General features: G+C 41.8%; 1 protein-coding gene across 1 annotated transcript in view; it reads left to right on the top strand.

Moving 5' to 3' along the window:
- The first annotated feature begins 2,375 nt into the window (after positions 1-2,375).
- The window catches only part of LOC140359757 (semaphorin-5B-like), a 57,383-nt gene continuing 35,965 nt past the window's right edge, over positions 2,376-23,793 (top strand). The window contains exon 1 of the mRNA XM_072444956.1: positions 2,376-2,490. The gene's annotated coding sequence lies outside the window, so the exon portion shown is untranslated. The remainder of the gene's footprint in view (positions 2,491-23,793) is intronic.

Genomic DNA, 23,793 nt, shown 5'->3' with positions numbered 1-23,793 from the left:
CACATTAGTGTGTTCACAGTCACATTAGTGTGTTCACAGTCACATTAGTGTGTTCACAGTCACATTAGTGTGTTCATAGTCACATTAGTGTGGACACAGTCACATTAGTGTGTTCACAGTCACATTAGTGTGTTCACAGTCACATTAGTGTGTTCACAGTCACATTAGTGTGTTCACAGTCACATTAGTGTGTTCATAGTCACATTAGTGTGTTCACAGTCACATTAGTGTGTTCACAGTCACATTAGTGTGGACACAGTCACATTAGTGTGTTCACAGTCACATTAGTGTGTTCACAGTCACATTAGTGTGGACACAGTCACATTAGTGTGTTCACAGTCACATTAGTGTGTTCACAGTCACATTAGTGTGTTCACAGTCACATTAGTGTGGACACAGTCACATTAGTGTGTTCACAGTCACATTAGTGTGTTCACAGTCACATTAGTGTGTTCATAGTCACATTAGTGTGGACACAGTCACATTAGTGTGGACACAGTCACATTAGTGTGTTCACAGTCACATTATTGTGTTCACAGTCACATTAGTGTGTTCACAGTCACATTATTGTGTTCACAGTCACATTAGTGTGTTCACAGTCACATTAGTGTGGACACAGTCACATTAGTGTGTTCACAGTCACATTAGTGTGGACACAGTCACAGACACAGTCACATTAGTGTGTTCACAGTCACATTAGTGTGGACACAGTCACATTAGTGTGTTCACAGTCACATTAGTGTGTTCACAGTCACATTAGTGTGTTCACAGTCACAGACACAGTCACATTAGTGTGTTCACAGTCACATTAGTGTGGACACAGTCACATTAGTGTGTTCACAGTCACATTAGTGTGTTCACAGTCACATTAGTGTGGACACAGTCACATTAGTGTGTTCACAGTCACATTAGTGTGTTCACAGTCACATTAGTGTGTTCACAGTCACATTATTCTGTTCACAGTCACATTAGTGTGGACACAGTCACATTAGTGTGTTCACAGTCACATTATTCTGTTCACAGTCACATTAGTGTGGACACAGTCACATTAGTGTGTTCACAGTCACATTAGTGTGGACACAGTCACATTAGTGTGTTCACAGTCACATTAGTGTGTTCACAGTCACATTAGTGTGGACACAGTCATGTTCAGACTTTATTACACTCTGACCTGTGTTTTTACCTGTGGCTCCTGATCTGTCCAGGTTTGTAGAGGTTTGGTTGTTTTCCTCACAGAGCATCATCACAGAAGTTAGTTTTCTTGTTGTTAGCTCCACATTAGCTCCACTTTTAGCACAGCTTTAACATCCACAAAACCGTCTCTTTCTTCCACGTGTTTCCTAAAGCCAAAGCCTCACGTCTCTTTTCCTCGCTCAGACTTCTGCTCAAAAGTGCTGTAAAGTGTGCAACGCGCGTCATTACTTCTCTGGGCCGCGCGGGGGAGGGGCAGCCACTGGTGGCATTATGGGACGTGTAGTTTTAGCAATAAAAACGGTTAGGATGTAACTATGGTTCTATGAATCAATTACATTTTTTGTCTTTTATTTAATCATTTAAAAAAATATATATAAATTCGAAATGTTCGGCGAGCCGGATTAAAACGTCTCTCGGGCCGGATGTGGCCCGCGGGCCTTGTATTTGACACATGTGCTTCAGACTTTATACTTCAGACTTTATACTTCAGACTTTATACTTCAGACTTTATTCTACCCCCATCACCCCCCCAGCCTCCTCCTGACTTACCTTTTCTGTCCATGGTTGATGGTTTCATCTTGAACATCTTTCATTTCAAAGTTCTCTGACGTTGTCTTTTTCCTTTTACGCGAAAAAAAAGGCTTATATTCAAATGAAGTATTTTATTATGTATTAATATTCAACTTGCCTGGTTTTCCCTCTGGTACTTATTGCTATCTGTAGTAATTACTTTTTAACATTTCATTTGCTTTTACTTCATATTAAGTTTCAAACATCGATCATTTGACTCTGACTCATTACGTGGCTCCTAGAGTGAAACACAGTGAAGCCTCATTTTGTTTCTATAATTCTATAATCTAGAAAATTTGAATCTTGAAATAAGGCTAAAAAGGTTTAAATATAAAATACTCATCTTATCTCATATTCTAAGTGTCATGACTGTTTTAGTGGATGTAAATTATGTGCATTGTTATATTTTCCAACATGCTTGTGGTTGAAATGTGTGTAAAAACCATGGATCTATTCAAACCTAAACTAACCTAACTTTATGATATCATAATAGCTCCATAATTACAGTTCCATATCAGACGTGCTCGCTCTTTAGCGCCCTCTTTCGGCCTCCGCACGCACTGCACCAGCCTCTAAATCCTGCCGCCGCGTCTCGGTCCAGAGCTGGTCCAGACTTGGTCCTGGTCCGCTGTAGTCCACCTTGTCTCCGCGTCAACCGCCAGAAATACAGCTTAAACCCACAGAAACTGGACCTACAAGAATCCCGCCATGTCACGAGTGTAAAAGGTAAGATTTTCAACACTTTTACGCGTCACATTGTGCAAGTCTAAAGTTTTATCGCTCCTCAAATGCTCGGTTTTCTGCAGTTTTATAGATATTTTACTACATTGCTGCACGTTTACGGACACAAAGGACTTTTTTTGCATTATTTAATGTTAATTTTGCTCAAAAGGAACGCGTTCATAAAATACAGACTCGAAGTTGGCGCAGCAGTGAGTGAGGTGCAGAGTGGAGCATGTGGCTTTATGCAAATGTGAACAGATCAATGCAATCACCATATTTCATGAATACACTCATTATTATCACTTTTTATTGCAAAACCAATTGTGATCATATCGAGCTGTTCTTGACTGTATGTTCTAGTAGCCTATAGGTGCAGTGAAGTTCAAATATAGTGACATTCTTTAATCCTAGTTTGACCTAAATATAACACTTTAGTTATAACTTGCTGTAGAACTGGTTTATTGCCAGGCTTACATATTATTATATTATTTTGAACAGTCTCCTCCTAAATAATTCTTTTAAAAATGCATGTATTGTTTACCATAGAGCTGCACTGCACAGATAGTATCAATGTCGCTATATTGGCAATAATCCATAGGCGACAATCTAAATTTAGGCAATATTGTATTTTGAATGTATCACAATGACACAGAGGTCCTCCATCTGATAGAAATGTATCGTTTTAAAAATGAAAACGTTGAAAAAGTCAGATTTTTTATAATCTGAGTAGTAGCAGTAGCTGACCAAAGTAAAATGACCAAAATGATTGTGTCAAAAGTTACAGTACTTAATATATTACTGCCTATATCACAATAATTTCCAATATTTTGCAGCTATTAATTTCCTAAAATCCTAAACTAGCCGTGATAATTAACAGCCAAATTGCATTTCCAAATGTTTAAGTGATTAGAGGTTCTGGTGCTGGTTTAGTCCCTGTTAGAATCTAAAAAGTGACTGTAAGGTTCATCAGTTACTAGTTCTTTGTACTTAAGTTCTGGGTACTTTTTGGTCACTATTGGATGTAGTAGTCATACCTATAGACCTTTATGTAACCTGTTCTGGTGCAATCCTCTCCTTGTCTCCATGGCGATCCCTTCACCAGAAAAGTGACACAGTGTAGCTCTAACTGTGGCCACTTGTTTTGACTCAAGACTCGTTTAGAACTGGTCTTTTCTTCTTTCCTTTCTTATTATTTCCTTTCTTATTATCCGATTATACCTATTTTGCCCATTTTAAACACTTGACACGTTAGCTTTGCATTGACATACATTTATTATAATTGTATAATTGTATCGATGCAATTATTACGACTTTATTCGTGCGAGTCCAATAGTCGGATTGTCTTTGTCTGGTGTAATTTGCTTGTCCCCGGTCCCTCGTCCCATGCAGAGCTGAAGCATTCCTCAATAATGATGTCCCAATATGTCGCACAAAAGAAAAACTACCAGCAACAAGAGGGGCAACGAGGGACAATTTTTTTTCAAGCAATTACATGAGTTGGAATGTATCTTTTTAACGTTTTTAGGGCCCATGTACAAAGTATAATTCACTTCTGCTTGTTCACGTTCAGAATAGAAATACTCGTCATAACTCGCGGCATTGTGTAGTTTGATTCTTCAACTTTAATATGATAGAATAATGGCGATAGGCTGTTTTATTCCTAAAAAAGTGACGGTTAGAAGAGGTAGTCGGAATGAATTGTGATAAACTGTTGCCGCAGAAGGTGCTGGAGGCTCGGGCAGCTCTGAGGGAACTCCCCCTTTGTGGACAGTGTGACGCCTCTGGGACGTCCACAACAAACTGTCAATCGTGTGTGCTTCGTTTGTGCTTCAAAAAGTTATGTTTGTGTTACTTTTTGAGTAATTAACAATGCGTCTATCGGTAAAATTAGAAAGAAGCTTCAGAATAAAACGACCCAAAATAGATAAAAGTAGATTCCAGAGGTTTTCTGTGCTGTTTTTAAGTCCATAAAACGCCACCAGACTCATTCTATTTTTCAGATATTTTATTTTAAGTTCTGAAACAGGAAACGCCAAAGCAAATCTGTTTGTTGAAGTCTGTACCGGAGTTAAAGCTTTTACAAGGAACAGACAGAAGGAGGTTTAGTTGTTTGTTGAGAAAACATATATTATAATGAATAATTGCAGCCTTTGTTATTTAATAATTGTGACTATTCAAATTGCAACTAATAACATTTATTTTAGGTAATATTTTATTTGTCAGGAACCATGTACAAACATAATAATCTAATCATTGAATAAAAGAGAACATACGAGATAAGAGACAAAAACATTACATAAACACACCACTGTCGGTAAGTTTCTTGCATAAATCAGCCCATAATTAATTAAACTATTCACCAATGTGCTGCAATTTAACAACATAAAAACTATTTCAAGAAAACAGTGACATAGTTGGCTGGACTAATGCTGACACAGTTGTTTATCAAGAATATCTGTTCATTTAGAGGGGGAAAATGTTAGATTTGTAGACTGCTTTAGACTGTTGGGAGCTGATTGATGGTTCTGAACAAGAACTCAGCTCGTGCACAGGTAGAGCATCTTTCGGGAGTGACACGATGTGCTAATAAAAAGAAAACACTATCTATTTTGTTCATACTGGACAAAAAGTAGCAGAAATACACTCACAGCAAGAATGCTTCGGGTTGACATTTCAAACCTGGTGGGGCCGGTCTGTGTTGAGTTTGCATGTTTCCCCATCAACCTGAAACCTAGAGCGGTCGTCTGATCCTCCTGCTGGATCCTCCTGAACTGGCTCAGATCTGGTCCTCTGCATCTGACAGGTTTTAACCCACAGACGCTGAAGGATGCAGAGGAAAAATAATAACCAAATGCAACCTCCGTACCACCTCGTAATATGATAAATGTCTCTGTAAATGTTGCCGTCTTAAATTATTCATGTGTATTTTGTATCCTTTCTACCACAGTCCTCCATACTCTCCCCAGAGGGTCCGCCCCAAGTGCAAAGCTGCAGAAGGATGTGTGTTTTTGGGGCTGAAAAAAAATCCCATTTATTGCAGGTCTAACTAGGGCTTGATGGACAGGCAGAGGAGCTGAGAACACGAGGTCCAATGTTCGCCTCCTTAGAGTGTGTTTACTGAAGGGGAAGTCGGTAAAAATGCATGTTTTGGTTCTTGGAAAAAGCCACAAGGTCAAAAAGCCTTTATTTTTAATGTTATTTATTCAGACGTGGGCGAGGAACGTGTGAGGCTGCGGTTGTGGACTAAAGTAAACTATATATTAAACAGCTAATATGTTATACAGACATGAATAGTGGCCAGATTGATGGTGATGTGTACAATTTTAACTACGATTTCATTTTGAGGCTGCATGGAATCAGGTGTAGACCAGTCCTAGTCCGGGATAAACCATGACTTTACAGGAAGTTAACCAGGGTTTTACCAAAACAGGATCACTTTTTAAGCTAAACCAATATTAAAGTAAATTAAAAAAGTAAACGAATTGGTCAATGGTGTTTTAGTCGGCCAGATTTGTTTTAGTATTAGAGAAAGGAGAATACCAGGTGTGAGTTAGCCGGAGTGCACAGTTTAATCTGCCTTTTTGATGCTGCTTACTTATTCCTCTCTGTATAAATACATTTGGAGAGTTTTTGCCAGCGCCAGGCTTCACCTCCTTTTAGTGCGATTCAATTTCATTTTACAGAGGGCCAGATTCTTGCACAAACTGCCACCACTAGAATAAAAGTTTGGTCGCACAAAATATCCACGACACTGTTTCAATAGCTGATAAATTAGATTTTATCATACAAAATGGCTTTACAAACATTGTTTTACACATTTGCCCATCCAGCACTGAACTAGACTAGTACCAACCAGTGCTAAACCTGGACTAAACCAAGATCAAACCGGGTCCAAACTAGAGCAGAATTAAGCTTAATTTGGCCCCGGGCATTTCTTTAGTCGACCAAGAATTGATTCTGCCCTCGAGCACTTTGGGTCAAATGTAGATCATAGAGATAGGGTTTCAAGTTTGTTTGTTTTTTCTTTATTAAAAGCTTTAACCCTGTAGTTTAGACCTCTACAAACATGTTGAATACGTGGAATTCTTGGATTAGCAGTGCAGATTTCAGTCTCTCAAATGTTATGTCACAATTGCTTAGTCAAGATTTACAGTAAACGAGTAAACCAGGATTAAAGAACGACGAAACCAAAACAACAAAACCAATGACGAGACTATGAACATATCAACCAAATGGACAAATGTGACAAATCATTTATGACATACATACATTTCTTTAAACTAAACCTGTATTAATCCAAAACCAAACCATTCAATCTACAAAAACAATTGAACAAACACACATAAATAATAAAGATAAAATGGAGTCAGTTTACACTCGTTTTGCCCCTAAAGTTTGCTCGGGTCATTCATCCAAAATACCCCAGACAGCTCCAACCACAAAGCCATTTTAGACGTCCCATTCCCACACGAGACGAGATGCAAAAAGGGTCAGTGCTGTCGAAGAGCCGTGGTTAGACGCACACATTTGTACATTGTTAAAACAGTAAAACGTGTTTGAATTTATAGATCATTTTTGCACGAGATCGTAATTAGATTTGTAGTTTATGTTTCAACCAAGATTCAGTTCACATTTTTTTGCTTGTCCAGGAGCAATAAACATTTGAGAGAAGACTAAAATATGAAGAACTTAACTAATGCAATAATCCCATGCATTTCAGGGCTAACCCTTTAATCCCATTAATAAACAAGATATTTAACTGTTTGCACTGCAGAGGACTTATGTGCAATGTATGTGCGTCAGAAATAACTACGCTGAACGATAATATTCAAATTACACCATCGTCACATGTTGTGTCATTTCTGCAAAGGATTACCAAGAAATAAAGAGCAGAGTTTGTCTTCCTCAAAAGGTGGATCTCACTGGTGCACAGTAAATATCCACTGTCCCTCACCCCCAGAACCATGACAACACACACGCTTTTAAAGGCAGTGACATAAACACATCATCACAATCAAACCAGCTCCGACATAGGTAGAACAACCATCACGGGTGCACAGATTCGAGCTCTGTCATTCGGCGGTGACGTGACCCCCTGAGCCATGTCCTGGGGCAAGACTGGCACGATACAGAGGAACGTCTTTATCAGGAATCCATATGATCATATTATCTATAAACACTAACATAGAATGACATGACAATCCCGTTACACACAATAACCCTTAATCGAAATGTACAATATAATACAAAATACATGCTAAATTACAAATAGCAGAACAAAACAACTATGTGGTAAAAATATATATATATATATATATAATAACAATAAGCATTTCCCCAATAGTGCAAAGAAAAAGTACCCGTAATAAATTGTCCCCTAAATAATAATATTCCTTCTCTCATCCATTGAATGATAAATCGATGTAGTAATTATGGCAGGCCTAATAGCCGTCATTATAAGTTCACTTTTCTAGTATTGCTGTAGTTTACATTACGAGCTTAATGTACAAGCTTAACCCACATGGGACTAACTCGGACTAAACCCAGAACTAAACCTGAAACTGGACCAAATCACGTGTACTTCAAACTGAGCTCAAACCAGGACCTAACACGTGTTTTAATCGTGCCTTATCGTGCTGCAACAATAAATCTGAATAATTATAATAAGATAAGATAAGATATTCCTTTGATTCATCTTTATTTGTATAGTGCTTTTCTGAACAAGCTCCAAACACAACACAGGTTAGAATAGTCAAGAAAATCAGATACAAAAACAATTGCACAACGTTAAATGCCTTTTTTAAATAGAAAGGTTTTCAAATTCATGTGCATATAACTGAGTGTTTACTTACCATTAGTATTAGTATTATTTAGTCTTATGCTAGCTATTTTTTACTTTACTTTATTATTATTTTTATTTTTATTTATCTATTTCCCCTCCATTCCCTATTAAGATAAATACTTCTTAAACGTCAAAAAGCAATGAATCTGCCCAATGTCAAGGAGGAGCGAGTTCCAGAGGGAGGCACGCTCTTCCCTTAGTGACCCACTGAGTCCTGCAATCATTCAAATCATGACTCTAAACTCTAAAACACTCATATTTTTACATATGTAGAAAGAATATCTAGTAAAAAATGTTGTAGCCGTAGTCTTGCTTCAAAAAATCCCCAAAAATGTGCTTCAGTCACTCGTTTGTAGCTTTAGAGTGGACTATCCCAAACTAGTCGAACCCAGAATCCTGCACAACCGCCGTTTTGTTCTGGACATAGGCCTCACCGTCCACCTCAGAAAAATATGGACCTTTAATACTTCAAACTCAGCTACTGCTTTTCAAACAACCACTCGCTTTGTTGACTTTGGGGAAAGCTGACACTGACACAAGCTGATTTACCCAGCAGTAAAACAGCACTTAAGAGAGTCACATGCGTAAGGTGGCCCGGCGGGGACAAAAGTAAACAATTATGTGTTTAAACATTGGCATTTAATAAGATTATTAAAAGAACTAATCCTCCTAAACCTTTTCTACGTCATCTTCCCTCGCGCCTATAAGCCACGGTTCCACTGGTTTCACTGGTTTCACTGGTTTAACTGGGTTTACACTGGTTTCACTGGTTTCACTGATTACACTGGTTACACTGGTATCACTGGTTACACTGGTCTCACTGGTCACACTGGTTACACTGGTTTCACTGGTTTCACTGGTCACACTGGTCTCACTGGTTTCACTGGTTTCACTGGTTACACTGGTTTCACTGGTTACACTGGTTACACTGGTTACACTGGTCTCACTGGTCACACTGGTCTCACTGGTCACACTGGTCACACTGGTTACACTGGTTACACTGGTTTAACTGGTCTCACTGGTTACACTGGTTACACTGGTTTCCCTGGTTTAACTGGTTTCACTGGTCTCACTGGTCACACTGGTCACACTGGTTACACTGGTTACACTGGTTTCACTGGTTACACTGGTTACACTGGTTACACTGGTCTCACTGGTCACACTGGTCTCACTGGTCACACTGGTCACACTGGTTACACTGGTTACACTGGTTTAACTGGTCTCACTGGTTACACTGGTTACACTGGTTTAACTGGTCTCACTGGTTACACTGGTCACACTGGTCTCACTGGTTTCACTGGTTTCACTGGTTACACTGGTTTCACTGGTTACACTGGTTACACTGGTTACACTGGTCTCACTGGTCACACTGGTCTCACTGGTCACACTGGTCACACTGGTTACACTGGTTACACTGGTTTAACTGGTCTCACTGGTTACACTGGTTACACTGGTTTCCCTGGTTTAACTGGGTTTACACTGGTTTCACTGGTTTCACTGGTTACACTGGTTTCACTGGTTTAACTGGTTTCACTGGTTACACTGGTTTCACTGGTCTCACTGGTTACACTGGTTTCACTGATTACACTGATTACACTGGTTACACTGGTTACACTGGTTTAACTGGGTTTTCACTGGTTTCACTGGTTTCACTGGTTACACTGGTTTCACTGGTTTAACTGGTTTCACTGGTTACACTGGTTTAACTGGTGTCACTGGTTACACTGGTTTCACTGATTACACTGGTTTCACTGGTTTCTCTGGTCTCACTGGTCTCACTGGTTACACTGGTTTCACTGATTACACTGATTACACTGGTTTCACTGGTTTCACTGGTCTCACTGGTTACACTGGTTTCACTGATTACACTGATTACACTGATTACACTGGTTTCACTGGTTTCACTGGTTTCACTGGTCTCACTGGTTACACTGGTTTCACTGATTACACTGATTACACTGATTACACTGGTTTCACTGGTTTCACTGGTTTCACTGGTTTCACTGGTTTCACTGGTCTCACTGGTTACACTGGTTTCACTGATTACACTGATTACACTGATTACACTGGTTTCACTGGTTTCACTGGTTACACTGGTTTCACTGGTTTAACTGGTTTCACTGGTTACACTGGTTTAACTGGTGTCACTGGTTACACTGGTTTCACTGATTACACTGGTTTCACTGGTTTCTCTGGTCTCACTGGTCTCACTGGTTACACTGGTTTCACTGATTACACTGATTACACTGGTTTCACTGGTTTCACTGGTCTCACTGGTTACACTGGTTTCACTGATTACACTGATTACACTGATTACACTGGTTTCACTGGTTTCACTGGTTTCACTGGTTTCACTGGTCTCACTGGTTACACTGGTTTCACTGATTACACTGATTACACTGATTACACTGGTTTCACTGGTTTCACTGGTTTCACTGGTTTGCTTTGGAGCCGAGTGGCACGGGCCTAAACTGTCTCCACCGCACCGGTCCGTTTAAGCGCTCCAAATCGCTGCCGGGTACAATCGCCCAAAGCGGTCTGGTTTTTACCTAATGACGAGATGCACGCTGCAGAGAGCTGATTGGATAAGAGAGAACACAGACTCAGGCCAAAACGAGACGGCAAAAAGACGGCATAAACCCAAATAATGATTCTTCACATTACACAGACTTGATCTTGAGATAAAACACCATATTTGGGCAGCAGTAACTCAGTCGGTAGAGTGTGTGTGTGTGTGTGTGTGTGTGTGCGCGTGTGTGTGTGTGTGCGCATATGCGTATGTGTGTGTTTGTGAATGTGTGTGTGTGCGCGTGTGTGTGTGTGTGCGCATATGCGTATGTGTGTGTTTGTGAATGTGTGTGTGTGCGTGTGTGTGTGCGTGTTTGTTTGTGTGTGTGCATGTGCGTGTGTATGTGCGTGTGCTTGTTTGTGTGTGTGTTTGTGTGTGTGTGTGTGTGCTTGTTTGTGTGTGTGTGCGTGTGTGTGCGTGTGTGTGCTTGTTTGTCTGTGTGTGTGTGTGCTTGTTTGTGTGTGTGTGCGTGTGTGTGCTTATTTGTCTGTGTGTGTGTGTGTGTGTGCTTGTATGTGTGTGTGTTTGTGTGTGTGTGTGTGTGCTTGTTTGTGTGTGCGTGTGTCTGTGTGTGTGTTTGTGTGTGTGTGCTTGTATGTGTGTGTGTTTGTGTGTGTGTGTGTGTGCTTGTTTGTGTGTGCATGTGCGTGTGTGTGTGTGTGTGTTTGTTTGTGTGTGTGTTTGTGTGTGTGTGTGCTTGTGTGTGTGTGTGCTTGTGTGTGTGTGTGTGTGCTTGTTTGTGTGTGCATGTGCGTGTGCGTGTGTGTTTGTGTGTGTGTGTGTTTGTGTGTGTGCGTGTGTGCTTGTGTGTGTGTGTGTGTGTGAGTGGTTCCTTGATGTAGAGCGAGGGCCTTGTAGATGTGCTACATAAGTAAGTAACCATTTAATTTCCAGTCATCATACGCTTTTTATTGACGAGAAGAGAAAAAATATTGTATTTTCAGTACATAATGTATTTACCATTATCCAACCCAGTGCATGACATAAAGAGGCGTTAAATGCAGCGTCGAGGTGCAGAGAAGTGAAACAAATACAGATTAAGCTGACATTGATGTTGTTTATAGCTTTAGCCACGTCTCACTGAGCCACAAACATGGAACCACTTTACGCCTTTTTTTGAACTGCTGATATCGACAAGAAAACATTTGTTGTGCCTTTTCCCCTCGATGTGGAGACGGACCCTGAGCATCAAAACACCGGGCGCCATGAACTTTACCGAGCCCCAAGGAGCTCCAAGTTGAACGTGCCTCTCCCTCCTTTGCACGTGCTCAAACCCTCGCAGTCTGGAAACATTATCTGCAAAACAGCTGATGGCACTAAATAAAATAAAAAAAAGAACCAAACCCGGCTTAACTCAGGCATGTCCAAACTACGGCCCGGGGGCCAAATGCGGCCCTTAGTTGATCCAAACAACAAGAAGCAGTAAGTTTTACTGTAAAATTGGAAAGATTAAGCATATTGATGTTATACCAACCTAATATTAATGTTCCAAGTCTTATTAAAGGTGTGGAGGCTCATCCAAACTATGTCAAATGCAAAATTTGGAATGAATCACTTTGTCATTCAACAAATTCGATATTGTCAGGTTGTTTGTGGCCCTTTGCCCCGTTTAAGTTTCAAAATGCGGCCCTTGGTGAAAAAAAGTTTGGACACCCCTGGCTTAACTGAACCAGGTCTACACCAATTCTACACCAGGTCCTGGTCAGGGCTGCGTTGTTTTAAGTGGTTCGCTCCACCTGCTCCACCTGCTCCACCTGCTCCACCTGCTAAATCTACTTTTCAAATACATTGCTCTAATAAATGTCATGGCCTCAGCAGTAAAAGCACTAAAATAGCCGATGTTTTCATATGTAACTTATACTCGTCATAAATCCCTTTCCAAACACAGGCTCAACTCTCCCCTGGTTTACTAAAATGTTCCGTCAGATACATTTTCTAACAACATCTACAGTATTAAAATGAATGCATCAACGGTTTATTTCAATTTGTGCACATATTTTATTTATTCTTGTTTATTTTAGCAAACCAGATGTTTTCTTATTTGTCCTGATTTTTCTTGAATCCTAATCTCGAATCGAAACATTTGATTTGTGCTGCTGTTTCTACTTCTCAGACCGTGTTGTTCTTTGCCTAATTAACTCAATGTTCGTTAGTCGACGGCGGGGAACTCTTATAATTTGCACTTTGACGCCGCTGCAGCTGTGTCCTAAATGAAAAAGGCACAGACGGAGGAGCTGAGCCAAAATGTGATCAATCGACTAGTGTTGGCAAACGTGCACACGGTCAGTTAAGGTTAGCGAGGGTTGGGTTAGAATTCCACCAGAAGCATGCGGCTGTATTAGCCATAATAATGTGGATGTGTTACCAATGAACCAGTTGCTACTCTATCCTACTATTTTACAGTGTAATGGGGTTAGACTTGGTTTAGTTCTGGTTTAGATATTCATAGTTAAGTCTTTGGTTAGACCTATATAGCTCATGTTTACTCTTAGTTTAGTCTCGATTAACCTGGATTAGTGCTGGGTTGGAGCTGGGTTTGTCCTGGTTTTGTCCTGGTTTTGCCCCAGATTAGTTTAGGGATAGTCCTGGATTAGTCCTGGTTCAGTCCTGGTTACTCCTGGTTTAGTCCTGGTTCAGTCCTGGTTCAGTCCTGGTTCAGTCCTGGTTCAGTCCTGGTTCCTCCTGGTTCAGTCCTGGTTCAGTCCTGGTTCAGTCCTGGTTCAGTCCTGGTTCCTCCTGGTTTAGCCCTGGTTCCACTCAGCTCGTGTGGCTCTACATAAAGCCCCCAGGGCCAAAGATGGCGGTTCTTTAAAGTCAATAGCAGCTGCTCATTAGCGCATGTTGCCAGTTAGCCTTTAGCTCTTTGAGGACTGTGGCCCGGAAGTTACTTACATTCACGTACCATGTGATCGTGCTGACCAATCAGAGCCAGAGCTACGAGAGCTGTGCGGAGCCCAGTGTGAGATAAAGCGAAATATTAAAAAACTGGTTATAAGAAAACTGAAGGATTTTGAACTGGAAAAAGTGAATGACCCACATGAGGAGGAGTGAGCATGAGGAGGTGCACATGAGGAGGAGTGAGCATGAGGAGGTGCACATGAGGAGGAGTGAGCATGAGGAGTGAGCATGAGGAGGAGTGAGCATGAGGAGGAGTGAGCATGAGGAGGTGCACATGAGGAGGAGTGAGCATGAGGAGGTGCACATGAGGAGGAGTGAGCATGAGGAGGTGCACATGAGGAGGAGTGAGCATGAGGAGGTGCACATGAGGAGGAGTGAGCATGAGGAGGAGTGAGCATGAGGAGGTGCACATGAGGAGGAGTGAGCATGAGGAGGAGTGAGCATGAGGAGGTGAGCATAAGGAGGAGCGAGCATGAGGAGGAATGAGCATGAGGAGGTGCGCATGAGGAGGAGCGAGCATGAGGAGGAGTGAGCATGAGGAGGTGCACATGAGGAGGAGTGAGCATGAGGAGGAGTGAGCATGAGGAGGTGCACATGAGGAGGAGTGAGCATGAGGAGGAGTGAGCATGAGGAGGTGAGCATAAGGAGGAGCGAGCATGAGGAGGAATGAGCATGAGGAGGTGCGCATGAGGAGGAGCGAGCATGAGGAGGAGTGAGCATGAGGAGGAGTGAGCATGAGGAGGAGTGAGCATGAGAAGGAGTGAGCATGAGGAGGAGTGAGCATGAGGAGGTGCGCATGAGGAGGTGCGCATGAGGAGGAGCGAGCATGAGGAGGAGTGAGCATGAGGAGGTGCACATGAGGAGGAGTGAGCATGAGGAGGTGCACATGAGGAGGAGTGAGCATGAGGAGGAGTGAGCATGAGGAGGTGCACATGAGGAGGAGTGAGCATGAGGAGGAGGTGCACATGAGGAGGAGCGAGCATAAGGAGGTGAGCATGAGGAGGAGTGAGCATGAGGAGGAGTGAGCATGAGGAGTGAGCATGAGGAGGAGTGAGCATGAGGAGGTGCGCATGAGGAGGAGTGAGCATGAGGAGGAGTGAGCATGAGGAGTGAGCATGAGGTGGAGTGAGCATGAGGAGGTGCGCATGAGGAGAAGTGAGCATGAGGAGTGAGCATGAGGAGGAGTGAGCATGAGGAGGTGCGCATGAGGAGGAGTGAGCATGAGGAGTGAGCATGAGGTGGAGTGAGCATGAGGAGGTGCGCATGAGGAGGAGTGAGCATGAGGAGGTGCACATGCGGAGTGAGCATGAGGAGGTGCACATGAGGAGGAGTGAGCATGAGGAGGTGCACATGAGGAGGGGTGAGCATGAGGAGTGAGCATGAGGAGGAGTGAGCATGAGGAGGTGCACATGAGGAGGAGTGAGCATGAGGAGGTGCACATGAGGAGGAGTGAGCATGAGGAGGTGCACATGAGGAGGAGTGAGCGTGAGGAGGTGCACATGAGGAGGAGTGAGCATGAGGAGGTGCACATGAGGAGGAGTGAGCATGAGGAGGTGCACATGAGGAGGAGTGAGCATGAGGAGGTGCACATGAGGAGGAGTGAGCATGAGGAGGTGCACATGAGGAGGAGTGAGCATGAGGAGGTGCACATGAGGAGGAGCGAGCAGCTGTCACTGCCTCATCATTAAATCAAGCCTGTTCCACATGGATCTATTCAAATATGAGCTTCACCTTAAAGTCCAGCTCGTGGTTTGATGCTGTTGTTCTTTATTTTTACAAACACAATAATATCAAAACATTTGATTATTAATGCAATTTTGTTTTCATGCGTCAATTGAATTTGTATGTATATTAGTGCTAAACTTACAATTTTAAATGTTGTTATAATACAGAATAAATGATGATCCAATTATGCTCTATCAGTCAATATTTTACAGTTATTTTTCAGTGTTTGGTGGTGTATCACAAATAAAACATAAAACCATAAATTACTTTTTCAAAACATGCTAAAAGTATTTAGGCGACTTGGATCATTTTTGTGTCTACATATCGTGGGTATTACAGGTAAAACTAAACGTACACATTTATATTTCCTTGCTTTCCTTCCGTAGCCTTTCTTTGGTCCTTTAGTTTCAACACTTGTGAGTGGATCCACAGGCTCCAGATGGTCATTAGCTCCATGATTTGTTCTGTTAAACCTATGGATCCATAGATTTACACGGCTGCGGCTGGTTCACATCACCTACACGCGCTGATTGGTCTGGACGGTTAGCGCTCTGACCAATCAGCGCATGAGCTGGGCTAGAGCGTAGCCGACGCTAACGCCATTGGAAAGATTGAAGAATTTTAAACTGAGAAAAAGATAATGATCTGGAAAAAAGGGGAGAATTGCCACTATGTCCAACATTTCTGCAAATATTTATGAGCAGTTTGTCGTTACATACATTTCCCCTGCAGTGGAAGAGTGGAAGAGGAGTGAGCATGAGGAGGTGCGCATGAAGAGGTGAGCATGAGGAGGAGTGAGCATGAGGAGGAGTGAGCATGAGGAGGAGTGAACATGAGGAGGTGCGCATGAGGAGGAGTGAGCATGAGGAGGTGCGCATGAAGAGGTGAGCATGAGGAGGAGTGAGCATGAGGAGGTGCGCATGAGGAGGAGTGAGCATGAGAAGGAGTGAGCATGAGGAGGAGTGAGCATGAGGAGGTGTGAGCATGAGGAGGTGTGAGCATGAGGAGGTGCGCATGAGGAGGAGTTAGCATGAGGAGGTGCGCATGAGGAGGAGTGAGCATGAGGAGGTGCGCATGAGGAGGAGTGAGCATGAGGAGGTGTGAGCATGAGGAGGTGCGCATGAGGAGGAGTTAGCATGAGGAGGTGCGCATGAGGAGGAGTGAGCATGAGGAGGAGTGAGCATGAGGAGGTGGGCATGAGGAGGAGTGAGCATGAGGAGGTGCGCATGAGGAGGAGTGAGCATGAGGAGGTGAGCATGAGGAGGTGCGCATGAGGAGGTGTGAGCATGAGGAGGTGCGCATGTGGAGGAGTGCGCATGAGGAGGAGTGAGCATGAGGAGCAGTGAGCATGAGGAGGAGTGAGCATGAGGAGGAGTTAGCATGAGGAGGTGTGAGCATGAGGAGGAGTGAGCATGAGGAGGTGCGCATGAGGAGGAGTGAGCATGAGGAGATGGGCATGAGGAGGAGTGAGCATGAGGAGGTGAGCATGAGGAGGTGTGCATGAGGAGGAGTGAGCATGAGGAGGAGTGAGCATGAGGAGGTGTTAGCATGAGGAGGAGTGAGCATGAGGAGGAGTGAGCATGAGGAGGTGTGAGCATGAGGAGGAGTGAGCATGAGGAGGTGCGCATGAGGAGGAGTGAGCATGAGGAGGTGAGCATGAGGAGGAGTGAGCATGAGGAGGTGAGCATGAGGAGGTGCACATGAGGAGGAGTGAGCATGAGGAGGTGCGCATGAGGAGGAGTGAGCATGAGGAGGAGTGAGCATGAGGAGTGAGCATGAGGAGGTGCACATGAGGAGGTGCACATGAGGAGGAGTGAGCATGAGGAGGAGTGAGCATGAGGAGGAGTGAGCATGAGGAGGTGCACATGAGGAGGAGTGAGCATGAGGAGGAGTGAGCATGAGGAGTGAGCATGAGGAGGTGCACATGAGGAGGAGTGAGCATGAGGAGGAGGTGCGCATGGTTTCTTTGGGTTTACATTATGCAGCCAGTGTCTTCTCCTCTGTCTCCGCTCTGATGTGACTCTGACCTTTGGACTCGTCCCGGTTACGAGTTTTGTTTAGAATTGTATTTACATTTTATAAAAACACTTTTCTTTTTCTGTTCCAGTGCCAGGAACCGATGCTCACATGATCTGGAGATGGTGATGAACAGGTCAGTTTATTTCCCATTTGAACTGTATTTAAAATGTACTTGAATGACCGTAAATCAAAGCTTTAAATATCTGCATTTGAATTGAGAAAAGAGTAAATCCAGAACTAGATCAGGGTAAGTCAGGTCTAAATCTAAACTCAAGACTAAATGTTTTGAGGCGAACATCCAGGTCTAAACATGTTAAACCGGATCTTAATTTAATGCCAAGTCAGTGTTAAATAGTGTTAAATCTGGATCTGACTTTAATAATAAAACCTAAAGCAGGACTATACAAATGTAAAACTAAAAACATGTACAATAGGCTCCTCCCCTCTTCATCTCACTGGGACTTTCCTGGTTAAATAAAGGTCAATTAAAAGAATAAAAAAACAACCTTTTTAAAATGTGTCCTTGAGCACATCTACATTTTGTCTCACTAAATGTTATTTCTTGTCCATGTCTTGTCTCCCAAATGTTGTTTGTGTATTTATTTGGTGTTGAGTTTAAATGATCCTGGGAACGCCGTAGAAACAATCAATATCTGTGTGATAGCGAGCAGACCTTATATTTGACAAAGATGTGCTTTTAGATGCACTTTTTGTCACTTTTCATTGATTTATTGTTTTACTTTTAAAAGTTTGTGAGAATAAAGTCAAAAGAAGTAAAGCCAGAAGTAAAGTTGGACAATACAAGGACAAAACCTTGGCGTGTTGCCGTGGCAGAGTGGTTATCCTGTCTCCTGGTCTCAGTGAGGAGGTTGTTTTAAAATTCCAGGTACATTTTAGTAACAGTGTTCCGGATATTATAAATATTTAAGATCAACTCTATCTTGACGTTTAGAGGAGTTTGAGTCTTCAAAAATAGCTCAGGAGCGAGGGCTGTTTTTCTTTTGATCCTGACGGATGTGACTCTGAATACTGAATATATATACTTGTGTATACCTTATACCACAAGAGTGAATGAAAATAGTGGCAACTAAATATTTTTGCTCAACACGTAGTGAGTGGCTCAGTGGTTAGAGGGGTGCTTGTAAATGCCGTGTATTGGCCCAGTTTACCACTGAGTATGTAGCACTTTGAGTATCTTACAACTAACTAACCAGTACTATCACCTTAACCCCTTGAGGGCCTATTTTTATTAAAATCCCTGAAAAAATGAGCTCCATTTAAAACTGAAGCTGTTCCTCTGGAGCACAAACAATTGACTTGAATCTTTATGAAGCTGAGACTCTGTAGTTTTGTGTTCTTATAAGTCTGTTTTACTCTAATTATAAGTAGAAACAAGCTCTGCTCAGAGGAAATCAGATTTTAAATCCCGCCTAGGTTTTCTTTATTAAACATATGAACGAGTAAAGCTGGTTTCTGGAGGGATCGGCTGATTGACACTAGATTGAGCATTTGTTGGGATTTTACAATTCTCTTTTTTAAAAGCGGATTGGAAATTCTCTAAAAAATATTTTAGGAACTTTTAATGAAGCAAAAATGACCAGGCGGAATCCATAGTCCTATTCATTTTTTTATGCTTCCCGGTATTATTGATTTGACTGTGAATAACTGGTTTACAGCTTCTTTTTTATGTACAGCATATCAAGCAGACAGACTTCTTTACTATTACTATGTCATTGCAATCTTACGGATAAATAACATTACATTTAACATTGTACTATTACTACCCCATTACTACCATTACTGCTGCTGCCTCGCTATGATCCTACCACTACATACTAGTAGCTTTCTGTACTACATATGTATATCTGTACAACTGCACATTTGTGTACATATTAAGCCTATTTTTTATTTTCTATTTGTATCTGACAGCTTATTGTGTTGACTTATTCATTGTTCATTATTTTATTGTTTTCTGTTGCATTGATCACCAAGACAAGTTCCTACATTTTTGAATTTTCTTCATTGACAAACCGATTCCGATTCCGATTCCGATTCCGAGTCTGTGTCTGTGTCTGAGTCTGAATAAGTGGAATGGTGCTTTTCCTCGTCAGATTAGTGGGATTTGGGTCAAGTATTTAAGCCCATTTCAAAGTCTCTGCACTACTGTTCCCTCGCACTCTCACTCTTAATGAAAGTTGATAATGTAATAAAACTCAGACAATTATTTGAATGCGTAGTTTGTTGCAACTTACTCAAAAAAACCTGAGGAAACTACATCATAGACCATCTGAATATTTTTGGAACACGACAGAAACGCTCATGGCATTTTAAAAAGTCACATTTCAACACCTTCACACAAAATCAAGAAATGTCGCACTAGTGCAGGTGAATTTTGTGACACATTTGTGGAACCCCCCCCCAAATTGTTCCTCGTTGCCGACACTTGTAAGTAAGATTGTAAGAGGTAAAAGGTCATTTGAAGACCGCCCCAGACACGGCCCATAGGAGTTTGTCCGTCCCTCGCAGCTGCGTCTCTTTAGGATTCCTGGCGCTCTCGTCTTCGTCCTGGCCCGATTCGGGGGCTCAGATTTGGCAGAGGGGTTCATTGTGGCGGGTCCATGGCACGTTAGCGTCTCCTTTGTTACTGTGGCTAAACCTCCTCTTTCACTGTGTCGGAGAGGAGGGGGCTCTGGCAGATCCTTGGACCCGAGCACACAGGGACCCTTCTCTCCAGGCGAGGAAGGAAACGATTTCTGATGAATATTCTGATGTGGACGATCCCCCTGTCTCTGAATTTTAGCCTGAACCAATTTACAGACTGACTTCAGTAGGATTTGATATCTACTGCTGCTTGATTTGATAACCTCGTGTATTTTAACTTGCTGTTTTTGTCTTTGAGGAATTCACTGTCTCTAAAGCGGCAGTTAGCAGCTACTTTAAATGTTACACAAGCGTTCAACCAAAACTAGACTAGGACTGTAATGTAGGGCTAAACCAGGACTAAATGACTCACCCAGGTCAACTCTTGGTTTTAATGTGTTCTAAATCATAGCTGTATACTGGTTAAAACTAGTCTGAACCAAGTGTTAAAGAGGTCTACAATTGATAGAGGTCAAAATCATTTAATTCCAGCTGAAACTGACTTTAGTTGGGAATAATCTCACTGCCTCATATATTCATCTCGCTTGAGGAATTCACTGTCTCAGCCAAACGGCAATTAGCAGCACCTAAAAATGTTAAACAAGAAACAAGGTTTAGGCCAGGCATTAATAAGGACACACACAAAAACAGTCTGAACTATGACCAGACTAAAACCAAGTCTTTACTGGTTATAATGACATGAACTAGGGCTGTGCAATTAATACTGTTTTAATCATGACTGAGATTAAAAAAGATTGAGAGTTTCACTGTTCATTTTGGGCCTTTTTAATTCAGAGATGAAATGTGTCTGTTTTCATTTAAATGGCAACACATATTATATTGTAAAACTAAAGTTGTGTGGAAAGTTGGGCTGCAACAACGATGAAAAACATGATGATCACTGAATGCAATCATTATCAGCACTATGCAGACTTTTCTCTTTCAAAGAATTGTTTAACCTCTGGATATTTTGAAATCCAATTCAAATGAGTCATATGTTTATAGTCAGTTATTCCAATAATAACAGCTCTATCTTTATTTGACATGCAGTTCATTTCAGTGGTCGTTGTAGTGTTTTCCTGGTGCGTTTGGCTCTGCTCCAGGCGTTCTCATGGAGAGGCTGATGTACAGAGGTCAGGACACAAAGCCACTCATTTAAACGCTTTAGAATGGACGAATAATTAGACACCATAAATTTCCCTGTCATGTGTCGCTGTGGAAGGAGAAACGGCTAGAGCATCTGTAAACTCTGCAGGAGGCTGTAACTCTTCTGGTGGCGGGTCCATCACTTGCTTGTCTCCATGGAAATGTAAGTGCTGTACCTAGAATGTTCCACAGTATCACGTTAAACGTCTCCATTAAAGGCGCAATGGACGATTTTTCGGCAATTTGAGAACTCAGGCGGAAGTGCGCAGGCCACTCCCCCGTGCACATGCCACTCTCCCGTGCACATGCCACTCCCCCGTGCACATGCCACTCCCCCGTGCACATGCCACTCCCCCGTGCTCATGTGCACTCCCCCGTGCGGACTGATACAACACACACGTGCGTTTGTTTATTAGCGCGACGGATCACATCGCATCTCTCGTCTCCCGTAGATTTCCGTCTTCTTCTGAGTCAGCTCGAACTGTCTTTCTCCGTCTTCATTTTCCCCCATACACTGAGGGAACTATATTATGATAGATCAATGCGCTTAGACACGCGGAAACATGGGGACGAGCCTGACGCGGCTGCAGGTGAGCGGTAGGTGCGTTTTATGATTGATACGTGGCAGGACTAATCGGCCGTCCACGCCACGAGGAAATAAGACCAAAAAATCATCCATTCAACCTTTAAGATAAGCAGGTGAAGTTACAGGTCAGATCTGTGGAGCGGTGACTAGTACTAGTATGTACTACTGCTTGTAGACTTGTTAATTTAGTCTTTTTAATTTTTAAGAGCGTTGCACTCATGCTCATGCAGGCTATTTAATATACTATTTGATATACAACTTATATACAACTTAATATATCAAACATCAGATACTAATCAATCATAAAGTGTTACTTTTTTTGTAAAATACAGTCTAATTGGTTAAAGAAATGATCGAAATCCAGTTTGAAAACACTGTAATCAGTTTGATGTCATAAGTGGAGCTCTGGACGTCTCGTTCGCTTTTTCCAAGTCCATAAATCATCACTAGATTTGTTCTGAGCATTTCTGCCATCACAGCTTTCAATCCAACTATTAGCTACATTAGCACGCCAGGGGAAGCTAGCTTTTGCTTATTCCCCCACAATAATTCCCTCTGCTGCCAGTAGATGGAGCGCTAATACCAATCCTGATGAGGGAACGCCTTATTTCTTTAGAAAGTAATGAGTTTTTTTCAATACATAACTTAATCTAGGTTCTAAACATGAAATGCCATAATCGCAAAGGTATTCTAGGGCATGTTCAAAGGACAACAATACAAATATGACAGAATATGATGTCCTTTCATGCAGGAGATTTGATTTAGGATTTTTAAAAGAAGAATTACTTTGAGCTGCACTTTTAAGTTGTCTTGGCCTGTCATTGAAACAAAGCCAGGTTCCTCCTCCTCTAGTATCTGTGGAGTCTCTCTGGTTGTCGCTCGATGGGAGGGCGCTGAGGATTTGAATGGACTCAAAGCCCAGTGTGTCCGGGACAAAAAGTGATGCTTCAAAAGGACGATTTTGAATTTAGAGACTGCTGCAGATCTGTGTTTGCAAGAGGCCAGCGAGAGGAAACATGATGGACGGGAAGAAGAAGAAGTAAATATGTTATGGTTGATCATACTGTTTCTGTCATTTCACCAAAATACATTTGGAAAATCTGTCCTGCAGTATTGCTTCTCAAATTGGCTGTATGTATAACAATTTGTATTATATATATAAGAAAATGCACCAAAAGAGGTCCATCATCTTTGCAACTTGTAATGTTGAACTTAAAAATAATGAATTGATTTCCTAAAGTTGACATTCCAAATATATTTTTTTATGCTTTTATTTTGGAAAGTTTGAATTCTTATTTCAGCTTCAGAAACATAAAAAACAGAAAATCAAGGAAATCAATGTTTTTCACTCAAAAAAAAAGTGAAAAAATATCGATGCACTATTTAAATATTAGTAGTATGTAGCATTATAAACTCAAAATAGATAAGCTTATTTTTAGAGAGAAACGGTACGTGCCATAAACCTACCATATCAGTTTGAATGTATTATTAATTTCTGTACGATAACAAATACCTACAATTATGCCTTAATAAGTATAATGTTTCACCAGAATGTGAACTCCAGATCCAAACGTGTGTGACTTCAAATAACAACCCCATATAAACAGTAATATCCCAGACGTCCATGAATAGTACTAACTTTCACTGGTGTATCTGCTCCGTGAGAAAGTCCAGAGGTCCATAAACGACCTGCTTTAAAACTCAAATATACAGTGTCTGTTCTGGCCTCCGCTCCACACATAGAGCTGGCTGTCCTCCATCATTCACATGTTTTCCTACACTTTTTCTATCACTGAACTGCATGAATGCGTTTTAGAGTGTGAACACCTCAGGGCGGGTTAATGGAGGAGTCAAGTGCATCTTTTGAAACTACTGGTTACA

Source organism: Eucyclogobius newberryi, unplaced genomic scaffold, assembly GCF_026437365.1.
Source record: "Eucyclogobius newberryi isolate DKJ021-1_F unplaced genomic scaffold, fEucNew1.0.hap1 SCAF_1, whole genome shotgun sequence".
In the NCBI taxonomy this organism is placed as follows: domain Eukaryota; kingdom Metazoa; phylum Chordata; class Actinopteri; order Gobiiformes; family Gobiidae; genus Eucyclogobius; species Eucyclogobius newberryi.
Note: the sequence above shows the minus strand (reverse complement) of the source record. Positions and strands in the feature narration are given on the sequence as shown.